A 23,052-nucleotide genomic window follows, 5' to 3' on the forward strand; every position below is an offset into this window, starting at 1 on the left:
CCATGGGATGGCTATTAAAAATATCCCAGAAAATGACAGGTGTTGGTAAGGATATGAAGAAATTGGAGCTCTTGTGCACTGCTGGTGGGAATGTAAAATGGTGCAGCCACTACGGAAGACAGTATGACGGTTCCTCAAAAAATAAGAAATATAACTGCCGTGTGATCCAGCAATTCCACCTCTGGGTATATACCCCAAAGAATTAAAGGCAGGAACTTGAGTAGATATTTGTATACCTATGTTCATACAGCATTATTCACAATAGCCAAAAAGTGTAAGCAAGCCAAGTGTGTATTGATGGATGAATGGAGAAACAAAATGTGATGTGTACATACAGTGGAGTGTGTTATTCAGCCTTAAAAAGGAAGATATTCTGACCCAGGCTACAACATGGATCAAACTGGAGGACAGTATATTAAGTGGACTAACCAGTCACGAAAGGACAAATATTGTATGATTTTACTGATATGGCGTATCTGGACTGGTCAAATTCATAGAGATAGAAAGTAGAATGGTGGTGCCAGGGGCTCGAAGGAGGGGGAGATGGAGTATTGTTGTTTAATGGGTGCTGAGTTTCAGTTTGGGAAAATGAGAGAAGTTCTGGGGATGGATGGTGGTAACAGATGCACAACATTGTGAATGTCCTTAATGTCACTCAACTGTACACTTAAAAATGCTTAAAATTGTTCCAGGTTACCACAGTTAAAAAGTACTAGTTAGGAGATAACACACAGAGACATCTATGACCTTCCTACATTTCCTCCCTGCTTTTTGAGAAGAGGAAAGAAGCAGTCACCTGCCCAAGTGCACATTGCATTTTCCCCTGCTACTGGGAGCTCAGGCTAGAGGACAATATTTTTCATTCTTGTGCTGCCCTTGATTGCCAGAGAGTGAGGTTTGAAGGTAATGCTGAACAGGGAGTTGAACTAGTCATGCTTACCTCAGTCTGTTTTCTGGAGTAAGGTCTACAATCACACAGGTGGACTCCACCTACTAGAAGCTTCTCTACTGCATCAGGGGACCACAGTAAGAACACCGGCAACTTTCATTTTTTTACATTTATTCAGTAAACATTTACCAAGTGATTATGTGCCACTTTACTCAAAACCAAGTCCTACATCCTCAGCAGGAGTCATGGTCATGCTGGTGCTTGTCCAATACTTTATATAGATCGCCTATGATAATGGTTATTGTCTATCCCAGCAGTTAGGGCTGTAACCCCAACAAACCAGGATCCTTTAAGACATGTCATTGGTCAGTTAGTTCTGAGATTTCTAATGCTTTTAAATCCCATTTATATTTTTGCCTTGGCCTTATAGGGGAGCAAAAGTTTCACTAGTTCAGGAATACTATCGAATGATCATGGCAAATACTACTTCTTCGATGCATAAAGCACCTGCAGTTTATATAGACTACTATCCCAAACTGACCATCCCATAGTCTTAAATTTTGAGATTTGTTTTTCTTATTCATATATTTTAATACAGAGACTTAGGTTCAATCTTTATACACTGGAGTTACTTACTTTTTATCCTCGTTTTAAAGTATGAAGTATTTGATATGCTCAAAAGACTATATGTAATGTATTTGTATTATGAAATGTAATAATGAATGAATAACCATCGAAGTTAAGGCATAGAACAATACCAATATTGTTTAAACAACCTTCTTACTTCTCTTGGATGCCATGTAAAGTCTCAAGAGATAACTCTAACATAATTTTAAAAATCATTCTCTTTTCTATTATCTAAGTATATATCCCTAAGCAATGTATTGTTTTTCTTTTGTTTTGAATATTGAAAATGGTACTGTATTACATACATTGTCTGAGACTTGCTTTTCTCACTCATTATTATGTTTCTGAAATTCATTCCTTTGACTTGGATAGCTATAATTCCATTCATTTTCGCTGATGTGTAGTATTCTATTGTATGACTACACCACAATGTGTTTATCCAATCTCCTGTTGATGGAAATTTAGGTTGTCTCCAGTTTTGGGTTTTTTTCATTTGTTACTGTGACCGTTAATGCTATGAACAGTCTAGTGCGTGCCTTCTGGTGCACAAGTTTTTCTAGAAGTTTTGCTCTGCAAAATATTTTCTAAGATGCAAATTTTTTCTAAGGCCAAGAGAGAAAATACTGGATTATAGGCCGTGTTAGTGTCAGTTACCTATTTTTTTAAAAAAAGATAAAACAAGTGGAAGCTGACTTCTAATCTTCACCACATATGCACCACTTCTAATCTGTTTCCCTAGTTTTTTATTTATATCTCCTTTAATTTGCCTTTTATAAACTGTGGTGCCTCCCTTTACTCCAAAGAAATGCCTTTTCCATCCTAATTTTTGTTTTTCCCATAAATGAGCTCTACCTCCTCAGATTGTACATTTCTGGTTGATCTTTAAGCCCGACTGAAAGCAATTCCCATCCTCTGCTCCTAAACTCTAACTATCTCAAAGCTTGTCAATTGAATATTTCCAGTTTTTTAAAGAAGTAATTAATTCCAACTGTTATGCACTACTTTAGTACTTATATTGAATGCATTTAATGCCTAGAAAAAGAATAATTTACAAATACACAATATAGCAAGAAGTTGCTGCAGCCGAGGTCAAAGAGGTTGCTGCCTGTGTTCTCCTCTAGGATTTTGATGGATTCCTATCCCACATTTAGGTCTTTCATCCATTTTGAGTTTATTTTTGTACATGGTGTAAGAAAGTAGTCCAGTTTTATTCTTCTGCATGTGGCTGTCTAATTTTTCCAACATCATGTGTTGAAGAGACTGTCTTTTTTCCATTCAATATTCTTTCCTGCTTTGTTGAAGATTAGTTGAATAGCCAAAATATGGAAAGAGCCCAGATGTCCACTGACAGGTGAATGGATAAAGATGAGATATATATACACAATGGAATATTACTCAGCATCAAAAAAATGAAATCTTGCCATTTGCAATGACATGAATAGAGCTAGAGTGTTATGCTAAGCGAAATAAGTCAGTCAGAGAAAGACAAATACCATATGATTTCACTCATATGTGCAATTTAAGAAACAAAACAGATGAACATAGAGGAAGGCAAGGAAAAATAAAATAAGGTAAAAACAGAAAGGGAGGCAAATCATAAGAGACTCTCAACTCTAGGAAGCAAACTGAGGGTTGCTGAAGGGGCGGTGGGTGGGGGGATGGGGTAACTGGGTGATGGGCATTAAGGAGGGCACTTGATGTAATGAGCACTGGGTGTTATATGCAACTAATGAATGACTAAATTCTACCCCTGAAATTATAATACACTATATGTTAACTAAATTGAATTTAAATTAAAAAAAGAAATATACAAGTATATTTAATGCAACCTGCTAATATTCTAGCCAAGAATTTAAAGCATCAGTATTTCAATTAGGTTTTCCATTCATTCAGTCGACTCTGTTCGCTCTGGGATGGACGATGTACTAATTACTGGGAACACAGCAATGAACAAAACAGGCATGATCTCTAGAAGACAGGTAAAAACTAAATGTGATTGGCTTCATGAAGAAGAGAAGAAATACAATGTGCTTTAAGACAGTGTCATGGGGGACCAACCAAGTCTGCAAGTACAAGGAGGGGGCCAAACATGCTTTCCCAAGAGAAAGTTCTCTCCGGTGAGATGAATAGCAGGATGTGGGATGGTCATCCAGGTTAAAGGGGCCTAGGGCAGCAGGTGGAAGGAGCAGTCACCCAAAGCCCTAAAGAGCTAGAGGACTGAGGGGTGAGAGGGTTTTGAGAAGGTAGGCTAAAGAGATAAGCAGGGGTTAGATCATGCATATGTTCAAGAACAATGAAATACCTTGGCTTCTTTTCCCTAAGGTCAGCAGAATGACCTGATGAAATTAATATTTTAAACCTATTGTCTGGTAGCTATATGAAAAGTATATTAAAGGAGTGCAGTTGTTAGTAGTGGGGAGTCCATTAAGTGTTCTATTGTGGTGAGAGAGGATGGGGCTTGGCTCAGGTGGTGGGGGGGGGATGAAGAAGACTGGAGAGTTTTAGAAGCTGAAATCAGGACAAGAAGGTGAAGATGAGAAAAGAGTTAAGGAAACTTTCAGATTTCTGGCATGAGTATTTATTGCCCTATAACTAAACAGAAAGCAAGCAAAAGGGTTCTATTCTGGGGCTAGTAGAAAAGAAACAGAACCATACTACTGGTGCAACAAGGAGAGAGAGAAAATCGCCAACATGTTTCACAGTGGAAATCATACTAGCGGTCAATATCTGTCTTTGAAAAATTTGCTTCATCTTTTTCTCAGCCCGCTTCACAATCCCCAGCTGTTTCGGTCTAAATCCTTCCCTCTGCGCCTCCAACACCATCTTCTCAGCAATGTGGGTCCTGATCTCTCAACAGACAAATCTCTCTCCTTCTGCTGAGCTTTCCCCGCATTTGCTGCCTATTCTTGCTGACACAGCTCATCGTTACTAAACGGGTTTATTCACCTGACCCGCCTGGAAAAGCCCTTTGAGGCAGGGCCTAGGTTAAGATCATTTCACAGCCATCATGGTCTCCGCTTCCTTCTTCCTCTCTCCACTCTGCAACAGCACTGCATCATCGCTGCTCCTGATGGATGAGCCCTCAACATTGCCCATTAATCCAGAAACCCGCGTCTCCTTATTTTGTAATCTCCATGGCCACCCACAAAGAGATAGATCTGGAATGTAAAATTAGCAATATAATAATATTATCTCCCCAGAATATGCCCATTTTTTATCGCTATTTGTCAAGTAAAAGAATACTCGAATTTCAAAGTAACTAAATAACAAAACATCAAACACCGAAACCACTTGTTGTTGACTTTTTGCTCAGGACCAAAATATAGCAAATATTCATATCTGTTGGGTTCTGGGGAAGTTTCTGGAGAAATTCAAACAGCTCACATTTCAAAACAGTGCACATGAACCACGTATTTTTCTAAGATGTATTCTGTAAATATGATTCACATTGCAATGAAGAATTATATCTCAATAGTCCTGATAGGTTTTTTTAAATTAAAATGAAATGACATACCACACATACACATATTTTGTTCAAAGATAAAAGGCAAGGGGCGCCTGGGTGGTTTAGTCAGTTAAGCCTCAGACTTGGTTTGGGCTTAGATCATGGTCTACGGTTTGAGATCAAGCCTGGTGTCCAGCTCTGTGCTCAACAGGGGAGTCTGCTTGGGATTCTCTTTCTCTCTCCCTCCCTCTTCTGCCCTCCTCCCCACTCATGCCCCCTCTCTCTAAAATAAATAAATAAAATCTTTAAAAAAAGATAAAAGGCAAGACATAATTTAAAGTACAGATGTATAATTTAAAGTTTAGGTTTATAATCTAAGTTTTAAAATTCAAAAGTGTACCCATAATTTTTTAGTGTGTATTTATATGAATACTCAATTTATGTACAGTGAATACATATTTAATGATGTTAAATTATTGATCCCCAATTGTTTATTACACAGAGTGTTGGTGGAGAAATATTCTGAGTTGTTTAATGCTTCTTAACAATGTAGTGTTTTGATTCAAATGTTGTTAAGACCTTGTGAAGGAAGAAGTCATAGTTTTATCAGTTTTTTGGTTTATACAAGGGCAACTAAGACACCGAGGAAGCCACATTCTTAAATAAACTTTGAGAAGGACTGCAATGTCTTCCGTTTCAGGTCAGTAGTGCTTTTTTCCCACTACATTTCACCATTGGCATCCCTAATCCATCTTGGATTTACGTCTCTAGAATCAGACAGAACTTAGGGATGACTCACTGAATTAATTTTTTTGAAGTCTTAGAAGTGGAAACCATTCTAGATTTTGGTCTAGCCCCAGATTGCATTGGATAGAATAAATATTGTTTTCATTCACGTTGGTTTTTCAGAATGGAAGAGATAACATTATTTAAGATATCACATTATCTTCTTTTGAAACAACAGCATGAAATCCAGTAGGATTTTATAGTTTGAAAACCAGGGAAGACATTAATTTGGTTAAAAAGAAAATACAAAAATATTCTCATTATTTGGAAAGTGAATATTAAGTGTTATATCACTTTCAAATAAATAATTTCTGATGTTATTTATATTAATACATTAGTGGTGATGACAGTTTCTTAGTAAGTACAAACTTCTGTGAAACTTATTATATATAAAAAAGTAAAAGTCACAAGTGGTGCTCAGGAAATAACATGTAGTTGCATTTTGTTTTAATTAATTAGAGTTAAGTAAGAAGACCTCTAAACTTCTTTTATTCCTTCATGAAGTATTGAGCTTCTTTGATAGTGTGCCAGAAAAAAATCATATGTACTTCATATATAAGGTGTTATCTACCTGTAAAAACCTTATGTCATCCTAACTGAGTTATGTATTTTTATATTGAAAATGTTATTAATATTACTGCCTAATGTAACACACATTAGAAAAAAGAAATGATTTTTTAGAAGACTTATTTATTTGAGAAAGAGAGAGAGAATGGGGGAAGGGCAGAGGGAGAGAATCTTCAAGCAAACTCCCTACTGAGTATGGAGCTAACATGGGCTCTATCTCCCAACCCTGAGATCATGATCTGAGCCTAAATCAAGAGTCAGCAGCTTAACCAACTGAGCCACTTAGGCGCCCCAGAAATGATTTTTTTTAGTGTTGGCTTTTGTTTTATTTTATTTTTTTAAAGTTTATTTATTTATTTATTTTTTTAGTAATCTCTACACCCAACATGAGCCTTGAACTCACAGCCCCAAGATCAAGAGTCTCATACTCTTCCAGTTGAGCCGGGCAGGCTCCCCAGAAATGACGTTTTACACATGCATTTACGTATGTATCTAGTGATGAAAGCGTAAAATGTGTCCTTGGATATACCTTCAGACAACCTAAAAGCAGCCTTTTCAGCAAAATTAGAGTCACTTGGCATCTGCCCCTAACTGCAATGTACATGCCATCATGCACTCTGACCATAATGTTCCAAACCAGCAGTTGCCAAGGAAGAGCAACAAAAAAGGGCACGATGTGAAGGTCAGAGATCCAATGGCATCTGAGTGGTGGTGTCCTCTGTGGCTGGATTCTGTTCTCACACCAAAATACGGCCACTCCTGGCTTTATCCAGCATAAAAAAAAATACAGAGCTATTCATAAGGAAATGTTGAAGTATAAAATATATATTGATTCATAGAAACAAAAGACTGATAGCCATCAATGGATAAAATATATTAATATAAGTAAATACATATTTTTGATCAAATGTATCTACTTTCAGTAATTATGGCAATGTAATTTCAATAGCTCAGCTTAATATATACTCCAGTCAATATGAAAGATAAAGTGCTGTACCAACGACCCATTTTTTCTTTGATTTAGCTTTTTTCCTTTTTTTAGTCTATAAAATATATACATTTTAACATTTATATAATGTCATCAATAAAATACCAGTTTTATCTTCACTCCTGGGTATGAATACTCCTTGACTCATTTAAGGATATGAATTATACAAGCCACGGACTCTTCCTTCCCTATTACATAGGATGCTGGCTTGCCTTTTGTATTTGTAATCTGTATGCTGAATAAATTGGTGTGTTTCTTTCCCTTGAAGAGGCTCCATATTTCATACATATGTGGCAGTTGTAGATACATATGTCTGCTGTAGGTACAACTCACATTCATCGCAAGTAATTACATAGAAAGGGTTATAGTGAGCAAAGTGAGTTGATAAAAATGATAATGCAAGGCTCTATATTTATTCATTTGCAATGATTTCCACATCAACTTCACTCAGTTTATAAATCTAAACATTAGTTCTCTTGCTGTCAGCACTTCAAACTCCACCTGGGATCAGTCAGCCAAGCTGTGCTTTCTGCCTCCTAGAATCATCATGCAAAATAAAGATTCTGCATTTGGAATGTAGCTGACAGGTTGGTTGATGATGCACCAGACAAAAAGGAATGCACTTTTCCTCCTCAGCTGTATAAGCTCCTCTGTTCCACAGGCTTATTTCTTTAGTAAAGAAAGCAGATGTGACTTAAAGGAGCAGGGACAAGGGGGTGGTAGGGAAGGAGCTATCCTTCTGTAACCACATCTTTAATTGCAACACATTTTTTTTGGCTCATCATATAAGGTATTAAAATTTCTTGGTGATCAATAACTAATTAGGTCTGATATTTTTTATTGCTGAAAGAAAAAAAATTATATGCAAGTTTTGCATATTTAAGTGGGGGGGGTGTGATAACAAATTTGCCAAATAATCTATTTTGTCCAACGTATATTTCTTTTCCTTTGAAATTTCCCCCCCCTTTTTTTTTTTTTTTTTACATTCTAAGTTTTGTTTTGTTTTTTTCCTGCAGCACTGACTGTGGTGGAATTTATCATGCTGTTTATCTTAAACATGCTAGTCATGTGTTACCTATCTCTGGGGCCTAGAATATTAAATTCATGAATTCTTCTTGACTTGAGGCTTTGACAACCATTCATCCATACATTTCTTCTTTTCTGTTGAATGTTTAACATTGAATGTTTATTTCGCAAAAAGAGTTACCGTTAAAACATGGCATTTATCTTTCACTAAGCGAATATGAGATCTCAAAAAAATAAGAACTTCAAATATAAAGAATTATTCAGAATTAGGTTGTTAGTTGCTTCTACATCAAAGAGGCGGACTTTGTTAAACGGAAATCCAGCCTGTACCAGGTTCTGTTGGGTATCTGCGATTGTTATAGATACAACAAACCAATAAGTTGATTCTATACATAGCAGCTAGAAACTCATCATCTGGAGTTTTAGGTATCTTTGCACGTGGGCTTTAGCAAAGCTATGAATGGAAATGTTCCCATAAAAGAATTATCCCATTTGTATATTTGAAGCTTACTTTTGAATCATTCTCTCTACTGTTTCTCCATCTCCTCTTTTCTCAAATACAAGTTAATCTGTTTATTTAGATTAGACAGCCGATCAAATAAAACACCAAATAAGAGTCTGAATAGCCGAGGAGAGTTGAAAGTTAACCTGCTGTCAAAGATAGGAAAATAGACTAATGAAAGTAATGCCTTGGCAATATATAAGTCTATTTCCTTTCCTATTTTACCTGCCACGTCAAACATAAAATCATCCTGGATACTTTATTATTTTTTAACTCAGTAAATTTGTTATTAGGTTAGTATTAACCTACATAATTTTTATGTTACTAAGAAAAATATTTTTATATAATTTTACTCTTGAAAACCTCTCTCTCACCCAAGAAAGATATCTCCATTTGCAAGTGGAATGAAACATGTATCTCTAAATGTGTCTTGTAGGGCCTATTGTTCTTGTACTGACCCTTTGGAAAGTCAGTTCATTAAACAATTATTCTGGGCTGTGGTCTGAGCTTCTAATAGAGCAAATTTAAAGAATCTAAAGCAAAGATAATAGTCTGACACAGAGTCAATGAGCTGTGCATTAGGAGGGGTTCACTGGCTATGACTTGTGGTGGGTTATCTCCATCCCTGGTTTCTCATGCCATTGGGGTTCATATGATAGTACCCAGGGGAAATCCTTTTTTATTCTTTCTTTCCTTTTGAACAGCCAAGATTAGGGATGCTTTCATGGCTTTTTCTAACAACTGCATATTGGCAAAATCCACAAACTGATCTTTCCTTGGAACCATAACATTAATAGAAAGCAAAATAAAATAAAACAGATCCTGACTGCTTTGGTAAAATTAGGGATTGGTGATGGATGGGGTGGCCTGGCACAGTGCCTGGTACAAATTGGTACTCAATAAATATGTGCTGAATGAGTGGAAGAATAACAATTACCAATAACATCTTAATGTATGACAAAGCAACTTTTAGGAATCGTCCTGTGATTCACATTTTATTCCCAAAGGGGTCATTTAGTAATTCAACGATTATTTACTAGGCACCTAGCCCATGTAAAGCTGTAATATCCACTCTAGGGAATACTAAAATGGATAAATCATAATATAATACAAACTGATAACCAAATTATCGTAAAATTTGCATGAGTACTAACGTAAAGTGGAAAGAAAAGGCTATGAAGAGATCCAGATAAAGTTAGTGTAAATGTCATTATTAGTTATCCCTGCTGTGGCTAACATACATGACCGGCACAGTGACTCTCAATATACTCCTCAATAAAAGCTATTAGTTATTTACTGCCATTGCCAAGTGCCTTCTACATGGTACTTGGCTTCTATTTTCCAATTCGCACAACAGTCCAGCATGGAAAGCATCACTGTCCTCATTTCATAAATGGGGAAATGGCAGCTCAGAGAGGTCAAGAAGAAAATTTTCTCGAAGTCATAGAGCTACTCAGCTCTAGATCCAGTGTTTCACACTGCTGCAAGGGAAAGACCTAGTGAGTTCCTGCCTCTGTTTCTCTCTTCTTTCTGCAGCCCAGACCCTTCACTCTTAACAGCTCAGGTTGTGCCCTCCAATCCCCCCACCTCTACTCACCAACTCGTCTCTCAAGAAAGGAGTTAAGAAACACTAGTGCCACTCTCTGAAACTCTGCTCCAAGTTACCTCCAAAGCTTGTCTGGGAGAAACAAGAGTTCCAGGTTTCTTTCTTGTCCCTAAAATCAGTCCCCACATGATCATTTCCACCCTCTTGTAGCCAGTGCCCAAGTTGTACCTGGATTGTCTAGTTGTCTAGTCTCTCTGGGACTGGAATCCTCTCCTTGAACTCCAGCTAGGAGTCTGAGGCACTGCTACCTGACGACAGAGTTCACTGCAAGTCTCCTGGCATTTTCTGCTTGGATCCCTTGGGCCTGCAGATTCCCTAACATGGAACACGAGGTCTTTGATGGTGGGGCTCCTGCGTACCTGTCCAACCTCACCTTTATCCCGCACACCTCAGTCAGGCTGAGCTACTACAGATCTCTGAATCTGATCTGTCCATTTCCCCACATAGGACTTGGCATAAATTACTCCCCCTATCAGGATATTTTTCCTCACTCTTCTCCTGCTTTCTGGGTTTGCTCTTATTTAGAGCTTAACTTAGAAATCCACCTCCTCCAGGAAATTGTCCTAGGTTTTCCCAAGGCACTCTAGGTTTGCTCCTCAGTCTCCTTCCTAGGCTAAGAGCCATTTGAGGCCATCACCATTGTATTTCCAGAAACTAAGCCAGGACTGGCATACTGCAGACACTTAACAAATATTTTTTCATTGATATAAACCTACTCAGAAGGCAATTTACAAAGACCATAAAAATCAAACAAGTAGCACTGGGATGACATTGATTTCCAGTTCCCTCTTCTTTGATACAGCAATTTCCCCCTTGATGCAATATTCTAATGTACTAGCTGGCTCTTGCGAATCTTTTAGGCAACCATGAGAATTTTAGTTCTAGTGCGGGAGAATGTTAAGTCCCTCCTATTGGGGGAATTATTACCGCTCATAGTTATTGCAAGGACTTACAGAGTACATATAATGGTGTGATTTGCAGGTGCGGAATCTGGGACCTAGACAAGTGTCACATGCTGTTGTAATGAGCCTCATTAATGGAAGATTTGACCTTATGTTCAAATTATATTTCTACTGAGATAGAATGTCAACATTTCAGGTATGTTGTTAATTGAGATGATTCTATGTCTGTAAGTCTTAATGTATGACAAAGCACTTACTGGAAATTTTAGAAATTAGGTAGCTATATTCCTAGGGAAAATGTCTGTCTTGCCACCCCTCTGTGTCTGTAGTGTGGGCCATCATTTTGCTGTGTCTCCGAGCAATGCCATCTGAGAAGGGAGAGGATCTTTGTCTGGGAGTGGTGATGGCAAACTCAGAAGACGAAATGAGTATCCCATGCAGCGTGGAGCCATTGCAAAAGGCCTGGAACGCTGTCCGAAATGTGGTAAGAGTTTTCTGGCCACATTCTCAAATGATTGGGAACATGTCGTTCTTTTATGCTTTGTGGAAGTCTACTGCGTTGCTGCCATCCTTTAAATAAAAGTGTCTTCCTTTTAGTGGAAGGAAGGGATTTCTTTGTTTTATGTTGAATTGTGTTCCTTGAGGCTGAATTTGCACAGAATGCTTTCGTAAATAAGCAATTCCTGACCGTATCTTTGAAAGAAAGCAAAAGAAGAGAAAGGTCAAGTTTTCTGGCACACATCGGCTAGCACTAATTCATTCCACGTTCATTCACTCAGGTGAGGTTTTAGAAACCTGGATTGTGCCAGACACTGTGCTGGACACTAGAGACTGAGGTGGGCAGTGAGCAAGGCACCATCACAGCTTCCAAAGGGCACTGGAGTCCCGGGAGTGGAGAGTGGAGGGAGTTGATGGCCACTGACCTGGGTGAGTTCTTCCTTTTGACCAAGTCTTTCTTTCTGGATTCAGAAGGCAAAACAGCCCAACAAGAACAATACAAGGAACAAAATCTTTTGTTCACTTAGCTCTCTAATTTTCTTCTTAAATAACCTGATAACTCTCAGGTGGAATCAGCAGATTCCTGATCTTTGGTGAGGGAAGATGTCATAAATTGCCACCCTGCCAGGAAAGCTTGGGCACGTGTGACTACTTTCCACTCTGCTTGCATTCCCTGTGAGACTTCTGTGCTTGCATGCATTCCTGTATAGAGCAGCAGAGAGACATTTCATTCTTGGATAAACTCGGGAGAGGTGAATTACCCTCCACATTTTAGACATATGAATTATTCTTTAGTCTTCTTTATAATATAAAGGGAAATACATTTCATCCCATGCAAATACATATTCAACCTTTTTTATTTAATTGAGTGCATGAGTCAGTCTCCTATTCTATTTTTATTTACTTATTTGGTAGTTTTGAGGAAATTTCTCCATTTTACTAACCACTTTAAAATCCTTCTTTGGATTAAGATCAACATCTGAGGCTAGAATTTAAACCCCAGAAAAGGTAGTAAGTAAAGAATCTTTAATTTATGAAACTGAACAAGTTGACTTATCCAAACATCTCTAGGGCTTTAATGGGGGATATCTATAATTCTCTGAATTGTATTCCTTTCACAGTGATATTTTGTAATTCCATTCTATTACCCTTGCTTAACATTAATGAGATAAAAAGATCACATTATGGCGATTGATGTTCTTCAAATTGAATGCGCGTTTCCATGTACAAAGCTGTCTGCTAATTTAAAAAACATAGCATGTAACATAGAATCATGACCATGGTCATCACTCAGCTGGGACCAGATAGCATTTTTTATCTATTCATTGGATTTAACAAGGCATGAGATGGAAGCAGAATACAAAGTGTGGGTAGATTATCCCATATCCCTCCTTTTGGCCAATTCTTGGCAATCTCAGCAAGGAAACTGAGGCTTCATGTTTCCATGGAAATAAACCTCAAGGTCAAAGGGGCATATGGAAGGTCAGACAATGACAAAGGAACATCTGAGAGGCCATCTGGATGAGTGACCTGACATAATTAGTCATTAATCCCACTCTGGGGAACAATAGAGCTGGCAGAGAGTGTGTTTGGGCTTTGATCGTGGTCTGGGTGATCTCATGGGGAAGAGGGAAAAAAGCTCCACTTGGTAACTAAGCAGATTACCCCGGCATGCTATTAACTAAAGACGGGGTGGCCGAGGAGACCAGTGGGATACGCATTTTACATATTAGACTACATTTCCCTTTACTTACCACAGGCCCCTCTAGGGCCATGTGGCTTTCGGATTAGCTTCTGGGTAGCATTTTTTACAGTTTACAATGGAAAGAGAGCAAGAGTCCCAAAATGCTTTGCTTAAAATTCTCAGGCAACAGATGGGAAGATAGCTGGAGAGCCAACGGCATTAGCCAGCTTGGTTTACAGGTGTCAATATTTACTAAGCAAAGTTTGCCAGGGTGCCTTTTGGGAAAAAGCAGAGAGAATAGTTAATCAGTAAAACAATAGCAATCAGTCTGTTGTCTGTTTTTAGCAGAATGGTTAGAATTATAAGTTGCCTTAAATGGTAAGAAGTACTCATTGGCTTCTGTCTTTCTCTTTGGTTCGTTTTCATGTTTATTAGTCTTTGCTGACTTTGATCAGTTACCCCTCACACGTAGCTGGAATCCCCCTATTTGAAGAGCTGGTGATGTTTTGAGATTGACCGTGTGCATTTTTGTAGGATGTGAACATGCTAGCAGTCTTTACAAATGCATGTATTTCGGCACCTGCCGAAATCACCCTCTGCGCCCCCAGGGGTAACTGATTATACTTGCTGTGTAAAGAATGGTGGCCAGATGAGGTAGTAAATATATTGGACCAAAGTCTCTTTATTAGAACAGCTTTTTGAAGAATGAAATTTAAAAGTCATTGTGAGGTTTTTTTAATTTTGAAACCAGAATCTGATTAGTCATTTGGGTGGTATATTCTGGTAAATTACGCATGGGGCAGTGGAAAATTTCACTGGGCTGAGCGTGGGGGAGCTGGCACATATTGTTGCCCTAACTCGGCCGCTGATTTGCCGTGCCATCATTTTGTGAGCATGTCTTCTTCGGTGAAAGGATGAATTGTGGTGTATCAGGGACAGCAAATATTCCCTCTCTTGTGATGCCAACAATGATAGGTTGGTAGTGGCTGCCTACACATCCACGGAACATCGAGAAGGACTCTGAGCGGTGTCTGTGCTTGGTGGGAAAGAGTGATTAGTTGGGTATCTGCCATTGGTGTGGGAGTTAAATATGTATATCTCCAGATTTGCTTATCTTATATATCACTTCCGGTTCCATTTTAGAGAACATAGGGGAGGAGGTTAAAACGATCTAACGTTGTGGCGCACACGACTGTTACTATTATTCTCAGTAGTAGTAGTGGCACTAGCGCTAACGGCAACCCAGACCCTCGCATTAGGTACGGTCCAGAAGTGATAGGGATGAAAAAATCAAATTAGCTTGGTTGCCAATATTTAACTCTATTTCTTCAAGTAGAAGGTGGGCACCTAAATCACAGAATGTACTGACAAAATTAAGATGTCCAATCAAGGCTGAATGTAACTAATGACAGAATATAGCTCTTAGGTAGCGCCATAGACAATTGTTACTTGGTCATGCTTCTTCTTTCCATTAGAAAGGTGAATTTTGAAAGTATGTGTTGAAAACTTTAACTATAAATTCAGCTGTGTTTTGAGTTGACTAATATCCTCGAAGGCTGCTCAGAGTGGCTAGACGTAGATAACACAGCTACATGTCCAGGGACGTTTCAAGGCCCGATGAGAAGTGTGGCATACAGAGCTTTCAAGATCTCTTTCTAGATTGCTTGCACTGAGAATGAAATGGAACTGAACATCCAGGATTTTGTCCTCCCTCCTTGTCCCTTCAATCTATTACATCGGGAGTCTGTTTCTCTGCTGACATGTTAATTCACATGAGTGATTTACTTAAGCATTCCCGCCGATGCAAAAGATTTCTGAATTCCCTTCTATGATTAGAAAGTACCTAAAATCAGCATGAAATATAACTCGAGTTATATCATCATAATAGCTTGAGTTATTCAAGGGAGTATCCTAATATATTTTATTTATGGAATGTCTACATGTGAGAATTTTACAAAGGGAGTTTCAGGTGCTTAAAAAATTTTTGACACTCAATTTTCACTAAAACTCGGCTTATTATGAGTTTGCCTAATCATTCTCATCTTTGAGTCTGTGAGTTCTAGGAAACAAAGTTGTCTGAAGACACCCCCATTTGGGAAGAGCTGGAATTTGCTTCTTCGGCTCACGCTCCCGGGTGTGCAGCTGCTTTAGCTCTTTACTAGAGAAGTTCACAAGTAGAGAATAATGTGCTTCACATGCTCTCTTTCCGCCCAACTTTATTGTGGTATAATTGACAAATAAAATTGTAAGGTATTTAAAGTTCACAGCAGGGTGATGTGATATGTAAATACATGGTCAAAGGATTTGCACCATCTTGTTAATTAACACATCCATCACCTCACGTATTTATATTTTTCTTTTCTTTCTTTCTTTTTTTTTTTTGGTGAGAAATTTAAGTTTTACTCTCAACAAATTTCAATTATATAATACAGTGTTGTCAACCATGTTTTTTTTTTTGACATTTCACCATTTAATACTCAAAACCTTTAAGTAATAATGCTCCCAGTACAGATATGTAACCGTGTATAGTCATCCTGTTTTGTTTCTTTTTTTAAAGTTTTTATTTAAGTAATCTCTACACCCAGCGTGGGGCTTGAACTCACAACCCAGAGATCCAGAGTTGGTTGCTCTTCCAAGTGAATGAGCCAGGTACCCCTCTAGTCATTATGTTTTACATTAGCTCTTCAAACTTTGTTCATCTTAAGCTGGCAGTTTGTACCCTTTTACCAACCTCTGCCCTTTCCTTAACCACCCCCAGACTCTGGCAACCACTCTTCTGTCCTCTGAGTCTATGAGTTTAACTTTTTTTCTTTTAATTCCATATGTAAGTGATACTACGTGGTATTTGTCTTTCTCTGTCTGGTTTATTACACTTAGCATAATGTTTCAAGATCCAACGATGTTGTTGCAAATGGCAGGACTTCCTTCTTTTTCATGGCTGAAAAATATTCCTGTGGGGGTGGAGCATGGGTGTGTGTGTGTGTGTGTGTATGAAAAGTCTTATGTATATGTTTGTCAGAGATTCACAAAAATCTCAGAAAAAATTTCACAAAAATCACACAAAAATTCACAATAAATTCCAGAAATTGTATTAGTATCCATATTTTTGTTTCTGTAAGATTGATTCAAATAGTATTCAAATGTCTCTGTAATTGAGAACTTCCACTAAAATATTTTCATCAGAAAACTCATAAAAAAATTCTATTACTGTGTAAAAGCTTCCAAAGTTTTTCTTCTATGACAGTCAGAGAAAATGGCTAACATTATTTGCTCCATTGCTTTGGAATGAGTGTCCAGGTCTGCTAAAAATAATTGAGACATTCGAACATGGCCCTTTGAGTTCTTCTGACAATGAAATGCTAGCATCTTCTGCCATTTGTCCTGCCACTCTTCTTCAAAACTCGATTCTTCTTTCTATGAAATAATTAATGGCTTATTTCATAATTTCTGTGGACCAATCAAGGAATGATTTTAAAGCTTGATGTTTTGACTGTTCATTGTTCAAGGTGAATACCAGCTCTTTGTAAATATTTCTTTGCATCTGATTAACCTCATTTATAACTTCATGACAGAAAAAAAAATTTCAGGAAAGAAAAATTTATACAGCCATTGCTGTTTATTTCATATCTACTGCTTAGTTAGAGGATTGTGTAGCACCCTAGGGGTTGCAAACGCCTCTTAACACTGGAAATGAGCTCAAAGGATTTCAACCTGTTGGGAACTTTCACCTGTAAGTTGAGCTTACACGCATAACTAAGTCTGTGTAGGTTAAAGGATAGCTCTAAAACTGGGAACTCTCCGTGTCAACTTCCATGTAGGAAACTATGCTTATTAAAGGCTAAGTAACAAAAATACATTCATTTAAAGCTTTCACATATATCATGAAAAGTCAACAGCCACCACAGTAATTGTTGGAACTTAGACAAATAACAGATTTGAGGGAGAAGTGTTTGTATCACTGACATTTTTAAGAATTCTCCATTTGAGGGGCGCCTGGGTAGCTCAGTCGTTAAGCGTCTGCCTTCTGCTCAGGTCGTGATCCCAGGGTCCTGGGATCAAACCCTGCCTTGGGCTCCCTGCTCAGCAGGGAGCCTGCTTCTCCCTCTCCCACTCCCGCTGCTTGTGATCCCTCTCTCGCTGTGTCTCTCTCTGTCAAATAAATAAATAAAATCTTTAAAAAAAAAAAGAATTCTCCATTTGAGGTGATAATGAAAAGTGAACTAATTTTTTTGTCGGTTTCATTATTTTCTAAAAAAATTCTTTACGATATCCGCCCCCCCATACGCTCCTTAATTGCCTGTGCCCAGGGCTGACCATTTCTCCTCCTGCCCTGGATGCTGAGTGTGCTGAGGGCTGCCTCCAACACAGGGCAGTTTCATCCCACCACACTCTTGAAGTGTGAAAGATCTTGAGGATTCTTAGCCCAATCGGCAAGAAGATTATGGAGATTTTAATATAGTGAGATGCAAATTGTTTCCCAAATTATTGGGATATAATTGGTATCCATATCTCCACTTCCTCAACTCTTTTTTCTTTTTGTCCCATGGACCTCACATGTGATTGAATGGTAAGGCCAGCTACCCCCTTTTAAGTATAGTTTCATAGTCATAATTTTGTCACTTTCCCAGCAAAGCACAGATCTTCTTCCCCCTCATTATACTTTATCACAGGACCACCTCTCTTCAGTTCTTAATTTTTACAGTTCTCTCGAATGTATTTTCTATTGCTCCATTTGACTGTAGCATTCTATATTTATCATTTATATTAGCTTCTTAGTACATTCAACAAATCCATCAAATCCAAATCTTACCGAATAAATACAAATTTCTCACTCTACTTTTCAGAGAAGCCTTCCCAGATCCCTGAGTAGAATTAACTCCTTCCCTCACTACGATACCAAACGGTTTTTTCTGACACCTCTATTGTAGATCTTAATATAAATACCATAATGATTTCTTATATATAATTTTTTATTTTTCCCTTAGCATGTGAACTACAGAACAGGAAACTTTCTTCTCTCTCCAACATCTTGTACTGCTTGAGATGGAGTCAGTGATAATAAATTATTTTGAATAATGAACAAATGAAGATTTAAGTTGGTGTTGTCTAGGACTAACTCACCACGATCTTCATGTCCTATAGATTTTTCCAAATATATTCCCCTTTTCTTCCTCAAAAAATCATACACTGACATATATAATTAATACTGTCATATTTCCAGGCAATAATTTTTGTCCTATCATGTAAATATTCCACGCCTTTACCTGCACGTAGGTCAGAATTGTCAAGTCCCTGACAATCAGAGAGCTTGGCTGTCAGGGGTGGTAGTATGGCACCCAACATGGTACTAACGGAGACAAGCCATTTCAGGCTTTTGAAACCAAATAATAGCAACTGGTGGCTCAAGTAGGAACTGGAGAGAGGCAAATGGACCAGAAGATAAAAGACCATATTGTTGGCTTACCTGACTAAGAAAACACGTACTTTCTCAACACTATCTAAGACACAATGCATTTGCAAGCAAGATCATATTTTTAAATTAATATTCTTTGTTGATAGGCCTTGCTTATTTTATTGACAGATGTTTTGGATTTCTCTGGTAATACACTTCAAGAGAAAGTGCCAGGCTAGATATTTCTTCGTGATATACTTGAGTGATTACCGTCATTGAACAATTTCCTGCAAGAAACAACTATGAACATAGTACTCAGTTCAGTGCTAGGAAATACAAAAACACTATATGACATAGTCTTCCCCTGAGGCTAATGATCTTTTGCAGGAAGATATGGCATATTAGGGAATGATTTGAAAACAATGCAGGGGTGTAGAGTAGTATTAAATCATGTAATACAGGCTCTTTGTACTAGCTTGGACTAGAGAGTATTGGGAGAAGATTCTCTATGGGCTGTGAAGTTTCTGCACGTCTTTCAAGCAGAGGCACTGACTGCCTTTGTTCTAAATTATCTTTTCAAAGACTGGAAGATAAAGATAGTGTTTCCTCTGGGGCAAAGAACAGGCTTGCCTGTTATAAAAGATTTGGGTTACTTGGGGCGCCTGGGTGGCTCAGTCGTTAAGCATCTGCCTTCGGCTCAGGTCATGATCCCAGGGTCCTAGGATCGAGCCCCGCATCGGGCTCCCTGCTCCGCGGGAAGCCTGCTTCTCCCTCTCCCACTCCCCCTGCTTGTGTTCCCTTTCTCATTGCGTCTCTCTCGGTCAAATAAATAAATAAAATATTTAAAAAAATAAAAAATAAAAAATAAAAGATTTGGGTTACCTAAGATCAGGATTTCTCTCATGTAACACAATCCGCTGCATGTTTGGGCATTGATTTCTTTCTCTCTGTGGAACTTGGGAACAAGAAAATGTAATGCAAATATAATGATACTCAGGATGCTTGCTGTGTCATGAGTAATACAGTCCTTCATCTCTGATCCAAGAATCTCATGTCCTCTGCCAACACCTATGAAATTATGGCAGGCTAATTTGTAAGCTTGCAAGTAGTGCAATGTCTTGGGACCTTTACAGCTCTTGACAGAGACTAGGAAGAAAGCTTTATGGAATCAATAGGATTAGAGCTATACATGAAAAATGAGTATGGTGTGGTAGGGAAGGAATGCTATTCACCAAATAGTGAACTATGTAAAATGGGCTCAGATTTTGGAGGTTCTTAAATCAAGTTAAGTGGTTGGATTTGTTCTTATATACTGTATATTTTTGAAGAGGGTGATAAGATGAAAGCAATATTTTAGTAATATTGGTCTGTGTATTAGAAAGGAGGAGAGAGAATCTAAAATCATGGAGACCCATTAGGAATTGTAGCAATCTTCTAAGTATAAGATTACAGGGAGTGAACTTGATAAAATTGATATAGAAAGAGAAGGAATATGAGAGAAGACAAAAAAGTAATAGGAAACTATAGCTTCTTATTCTAGGTTAAGCCTTTCAGTGACTAATGGTGAGATGAGTTTTAAAGTCAGATAATATTAGCAGTGTGATCTTAATCTAGTTATTTAACCTCTCTGAATCTTAGTTTTTGGCATTAAAAACTTCTATCCCACACCTGTTACTATAACGATTAAAAAAAATAATGTCAGTGAAAGTGAATAGTCTTCATTCTGCAGCTGTCTCAATCAAATAATGCAAATAAGGGGTAGGATAAGAAATAGTATATTTTGGTAAAAGTTGTTGATTTTAAGCTGGATGCTTTTACCAAGTCATTCCTAGAGAAGGGATTTGATTATTTCAGGGTAAGGAAAATAAAGAATAAAATTATATTTAAGAAAATTTTATTAACAACTGTGTAATCAATTAAAACACAGGAGAAGAAAAGTCTTTATTAGCGGTGGGTGGAGGGGGCAGATAATTGCTTTGGATGACCTAGACTAAGATTATCACTTAAAAGTCACAAAGATCATATCTTTGGTTTTTGGTTTCTTTCTTTCTTTCTTTCTTTCTTTCTTTCTTTCTTTCTTTCTTTCTCACTTATTTGTTATATTGTCTGTCTCTTTCTGGTGGAATGTAAGTTCCACAAGAGTAGGCCTGGACCAAGGGACAGAATTTTGGTTTGTTTCCTTTGTTCTTCTTTCTTTTTCTTTCTTTTTTTCTTTTTCTTTCCTTCTTTCTCTCTCTCTTCTTTCTCTCTCTCTCTCTCTCTCTTTCTTTCTTTCTTTTTTCAGTTACTCAGGAAGAAAAGGGAAAAGAATAGAAAAACCATTCATTGGACTGCTATGTGCCAAGGTGACCCTGAACTGGTGCTTTGCCAAGTTCTACCAGAGATGAATGACCTTTTTCATGGCATTTCTAGACTCTTTGTTCCTTTTATTCTTTACATCTCATTTTTATGCCTATTTCCACTTCTCACCATGTCCATCACATAGCCATTAGAGCAAGAAGAGAGTATAAAGTACAAATCAAGCTGTTTTGTTTCTACTTAGCCCCCTTCATAAAAGCTTTTCTTATAAAAAGAGTCAGAATGAGATCAGGCAAAGAGCCCATGGATTTCAGAATCCTATCCATCCCTGCCACCCAGCTCTCTACACTGAGCACCATGACCAGGTTGTGTGCTCTCTAGCCTAGGAGTTCCCTGTAGCCTCTAATTTTGCTTCTCTGTCTTTCTACACACTTATGTGTTTAACATGATCTTAGTAAATATCACTGAAAAGCAACTGATCAGGCATTAGTGAACAGAGAGACAAGAGAGAACAAAAAGGTTGAAATATTGCACATTAAACATTTGCAAAAATTAGCTACTTCTTATTCTGAGAAAAAATGATATTGGTCTTAAAACTCTAGAGAGAATAAATAAGGGGATACATTTATTGAAATTAAACTTACATCCCTGGACTTCTCAAATAACTAGGAAGTACCCCCACTAGCAGAGTGAGACTGTTGCAGCCTGGGAGCCCTGAGGAGTATCATTCCCCAGCTCCAGCACACACTCTCTCATTTCTGCTGGATTTCTCTTCATAGCACTTACCACTTACCAAAATATCATTCACTTATTTGTTATATTGTCTGTCTCTTTCTGGTGGAATGTAAGTTCCACAAGAGTAGGCCTGGACCAAGGGACAGAATTTTGGTTTGTTTCCTTTGTTCTTCACTACAACTCTGGCACCCAGGATAGTCCCTGGCCCAGAGGAGGCACAAGGAAACAGTTTTTGAACAATTGCAAATATGGAGACCAAAACATGGGGGAAATAAAATGATGCAAATTATGGGTGCTACCAGTGTTTCCTCAAATTAGCAAAATTCTTATGTTTCTTAGGAAGAAGAAGATGCAAAGAAGGATGAAATGGGTAACTGAAGATGGCAGAGTTGAGAATGTGCCATCAGTACTGGTCTCTAGCATCTATGACCTTTGCTTTTTGACTCTTGCTCTCACGTACTAAGGCAGGACCACTTAGAACAAATTGTGAGAACCCAGAAAGTGTCAGCAGGACAGTTTTGCTCCAGCTCCACTTGAGTAGGCCCCCCCATCCAGTCTTCCCCACTAGTGCCCTTTCTGCCAGCCTACACAATGTTCCCAGGCACATTCAGTGCAGAGGGCTCCAGAAAGCTAAAAATTCCCTGTGCTTGTTTTCAAAGGGGAAACTCGCGCACGTGCGTGCATGTGTGTGTGTGTAAGTTATATTTTTTACCTCTTACTTAGGACTGTCTCCCTTATTCTTATTTGACCAGTGATCATCTCTTCTTTTCCTCCTATCAGACACATTTAATCTTCCACTAAAACCTGATTCTATTTCTTTAACATATCTTACACAGGACTCTCCAAGATCTAACTCTTTCCTATGGCCCCAATTCTCATCTCTTACTACTATATCATGTACTGGATCTGGAACCTCAAACTGCATAATTCAGCCGGCAAATATATTTCATCTTTTTTTTTTAAGAGAGAGAAAGTGTGGAGAGGGGAGGAGCAAAGGGAGAGAGAGAGAGAGAGAGAGAATCTTAAGCAGGCTCCATTCCCAATGCAGAGCCCAATGTGGGACTCGATCTCAGGACCTTGGGATCATGACCTGAGCTAAAATCAAGA

This window comes from Phoca vitulina, unplaced genomic scaffold, assembly GCF_004348235.1.
Source record: "Phoca vitulina isolate PV1807 unplaced genomic scaffold, GSC_HSeal_1.0 scaffold9, whole genome shotgun sequence".
Taxonomy (NCBI): Eukaryota; Metazoa; Chordata; class Mammalia; order Carnivora; family Phocidae; genus Phoca; species Phoca vitulina.